The following is a 4,169-nucleotide window of genomic DNA, read 5'->3' as shown; positions in this document are numbered from 1 at the left end:
CCCTCTTCCTCCATCTCTTCTCGACTTCTCTTCCTCCATCTCTTCTCTCCTCCCTCTTCCTCCATCTCTTCTCTCCTTCTCTTCCTCCATCTCTTCTCTCCTCCCTCTTCCTCCATCTCTTCTCGACTTATCTTCCTCCATCTCTTCTCTCCTCCCTCTTCCTCCATCTCTTCTCTCCTCCCTCTTCCTCCATCTCTTCTCGACTTCTCTTCCTCCATCTCTTCTCTCCTTCTCTTCCTCCATCTCTTCTCTCCTCCCTCTTCCTCCATCTCTTCTCGACTTCTCTTCCTCCATCTCTTCTCACCTTCTCTTCCTCCATCTCTTCTCTCCTCCCTCTTCCTCCAACTCTTCTCTCCTTCTCTTCCTCCATCTCTTCTCTCCTTCTCTTCCTCCATCTCTTCTCTCCTTCTCTTCCTCCATCTCTTCTCGACTTCTCTTCCTCCATCTCTTCTCTCCTCCCTCTTCCTCCATCTCCTTCTCTCCTTCTCTTCCTCCTTCTCTTCTCCCCTCCTTTTCCTCGATCTCCTTCTCTTCTCCTCTCTCCTCTTTACCATCTCCTTCTCTTCTCCCCTGTCTTCAGATTATAACCCTCCTGTTGTTGTGTCTCCACTACAGTGTCTTCAGATAATAACCCTCCTGTTGTCGTGTCTCCACTACAGTGTCTTCAGATTATAACCCTCCTGTTGTTGTGTCTCCACTACAGTGTCTTCAGATAATAACCCTCCTGTTGATGTGTCTCCACTACAGTGTCTTCAGATAATAACCTTCCTGTTGTCGTGTCTCCACTACAGTGTCTTCAGATAATAACCTTCCTGTTGTTGTGTCTCCACTACAGTGTCTTCAGATAATAACCTTCCTGTTGTCGTGTCTCCACTACAGTGTCTTCAGATAATAACCTTCCTGTTGTTGTGTCTCCACTACAGTGTCTTCAGATAATAACCTTCCTGTTGTCGTGTCTCCACTACAGTGTCTTCAGATAATAACCTTCCTGTTGTTGTGTCTCCACTACAGTGTCTTCAGATAATAACCTTCCTGTTGTCATGTCTCCACTACAGTGTCTTCAGATTTCACTGCAGATGAGAGGTTGGAGATTGAAAGCATGAAGATGCATAAGAGAGACCTGCTAGAGGACATCCAGGTAAACACACACACACACACACACACACACACACACACACACACACGGAGGTCTATGGTCTATGAATCACCCTTGTCTGAACATCCTTTTCCAGAAGCTAAAGATGGAGATTGACAAAGTCATGGCTGAAGTTCAAGACTTTGAGTCTACAGAGGAGAAGTGAGTGGCCTTTAATCTTTTATCCTTCCTTAACCATTATCACTGTTCTTCTTTTTTAACCGTTAGGCGTGTTCATTCCCTAATCATTCCCTATTCATTCCCTATTCACCCCCTATTCATAGCCTGCTCACCCCCTATTCATTCCCTATTCATTCCCTATTCACCCCCTATTCATAGCCTGCTCAACCGCTATTCATTCCCTATTCATTCCCTATTCACCCCCTATTCATAGCCTGCTCAACCCCTATTCATTCCCTATTCATTCCCTATTCACCCCCTATTCATAGCCTGCTCACCCCCTATTCATTCCCTATTCATTCCCTATTCACCCCCTATTCATTCCCTATTCACCCCCTATTCACCCCCTATTCATAGCCTGCTCACCCCCTATTCATTCCCTATTCATTCCCTATTCATTCCCTATTCATTCCCTATTCACCCCCTATTCATAGCCTGCTCAACCGCTATTCATTCCCTATTCATTCCCTATTCATTCCCTATTCATTCCCTATTCACCCCCTATTCATAGCCTGCTCACCCCCTATTCATTCCCTATTCATTCCCTATTCACCCCCTATTCATAGCCTGCTCAACCCCTATTCATTCCCTATTCACCCCCTATTCATAGCCTGCTCACCCCTATTCATTCCCTATTCATTCCCTATTCACCCCCTATTCATAGCCTGCTCAACCCCTATTCATTCCCTATTCACCCCCTATTCATAGCCTGCTCACCCCCTATTCATTCCCTATTCACCCCCTATTCATAGCCTGCTCAACCGCTATTCATTCCCTATTCACCCCCTATTCATAGCCTGCTCACCCCCTATTCATAGCCTGCTCACCCCTATTCATTCCCTATTCACCCCCTATTCATAGCCTGCTCACCACCTATTCATAGCCTGCTCACCCCCTATTCATTCCCCATTCACCCCCTATTCATAGCCTGCTCACCCCCTGTTCATAGCCTGCTCACCCCCTATTCATTCCCTATTCACCCCCTATTCATAGCCTGCTCACCCCCTATTCATAGCCTGCTCACCCCCTATTCATTCCCTATTCACCCCCTATTCATAGCCTGCTCACCCCCTATTCATGGCCTGCTCACCCCCTATTCATAGCCTGCTCACCCCCTATTCATTCCCTATTCATTCCCTATTCACCCCCTATTCATAGCCTGCTCAACCCCTATTCATTCCCTATTCACCCCCTATTCATAGCCTGCTCACCCCCTATTCATTCCCTATTCATTCCCTATTCACCCCCTATTCATAGCCTGCTCAACCGCTATTCATTCCCTATTCACCCCCTATTCATAGCCTGCTCACCCCTATTCATAGCCTGCTCACCCCCTATTCATTCCCTATTCACCCCCTATTCATAGCCTGCTCACCACCTATTCATAGCCTGCTCACCCCCTATTCATTCCCCATTCACCCCCTATTCATAGCCTGCTCACCCCCTGTTCATAGCCTGCTCACCCCCTATTCATAGCCTGCTCACCCCCTATTCATAGCCTGCTCACCCCCTATTCATTCCCTATTCACCCCCTATTCATTCCCTATTCACCCCCTATTCATTCCCCATTCACCCCCTGTTCATAGCCTGCTCACCCCCTATTCATAGCCTGCTCACCCCCTATTCATTCCCTATTCACCCCCTATTCATAGCCTGCTCACCCCCTATTCATTCCCTATTCACCCCCTATTCATAGCCTGCTCACCCCCTATTCATTCCCTATTCACCCCCTATTCATAGCCTGCTCACCCCCTATTCATTCCCTATTCACCCCCTATTCATAGCCTGCTCACCCCCTATTCATAGCCTGCTCACCCCCTATTCATTCCCTATTCACCCCCAATTCATTCCCTAATCAGTCCCTGTTCATTCCCTAATCAGTCCCTTTTCATTCCTTATCCATCATGTCCTTATCCAACATGTGTTATCCTTTATTAACTATGTGGTCATCTTTTATGAATGTATTATTCTTTGCTGATGAATCACTTCTCCACTAGTTGAACATGTCTTATTATTTCCTGTCCTGTAGCTAACAACCCATACAATGAATTACACCGACCTACTTCACTGCATCGTGTTTGTTCACAAGGTCATTTGTTAAGAAGTTATTCTGTTATTGTTTTCTCTCTATGCAGCAAAGTCCTTGAGAAAGGAAAGCAGTTCTCAAGCGGGAAGAAGAAATTCAACATGGACCCGAAAAAGGTGAGTGAACAAATGGTCTGTCATCGTGAGAGAGAGAGGGAGGGAGAGTAGCGAGAGCAAACCGCATCCTGTCCCCTCTGAGTGGGGGGAGGAAATGTTGGGGGGGGGTTAGGAGCATGTGAGACCACCTACAAGTAAGTACACACGTACACAGACACACTGAAGCCATGATGACATCATACTTGACCTATGAACCACAGCTCTGTATAGGTAGGTTGTGGCTGGAACAAATGATGACATTTTTCCTCAATTCTTACAACGTTAAGTCTGAGAGAGTGGTACAGTCCACTCATATCACCTTTGAATGTTTGGACACAGGAAAGTGGCTTTGTGTGTGTGTGTGTGTGTGTGTGTGTGTGTGTGTGTGTGTGTGTGTGTGTGTGTGTGTGTGTGTGTGTGTGTGTGTGTGTGTGTGTGTGTGTGCCTGAGCCACCTTCTCAGGTCAAACAGAGGCTCCACTATGGGCTTCCTTTCTGACAGGAAGAGTATCTTCATAACAGCAGCAAATGCCTGTGCGTGTCTCATCAAAGACAATGCACTGTGGTTAAAGTTCAACCACAGCATCATAGTTCATAGCTATGACAACCATCTCACAACATGCATCTGTTGTCACCCGTTACCTTCTATTCTGGACTAGATACAGAGTTAGGTA

General features: G+C 46.7%; 1 pseudogene; it reads left to right on the top strand.

Moving 5' to 3' along the window:
- The first annotated feature begins 1,051 nt into the window (after window positions 1-1,051).
- LOC135535705 (cytohesin-4-like) overlaps window positions 1,052-4,169 on the top strand; it is a 17,366-nt pseudogene continuing 14,248 nt past the window's right edge.

The sequence above is a fragment of the Oncorhynchus masou genome, unplaced genomic scaffold (assembly GCF_036934945.1).
Source record: "Oncorhynchus masou masou isolate Uvic2021 unplaced genomic scaffold, UVic_Omas_1.1 unplaced_scaffold_5031, whole genome shotgun sequence".
NCBI classification, from domain to species: domain Eukaryota; kingdom Metazoa; phylum Chordata; class Actinopteri; order Salmoniformes; family Salmonidae; genus Oncorhynchus; species Oncorhynchus masou.
This window is presented reverse-complemented; position numbering and strand designations above follow the sequence as displayed.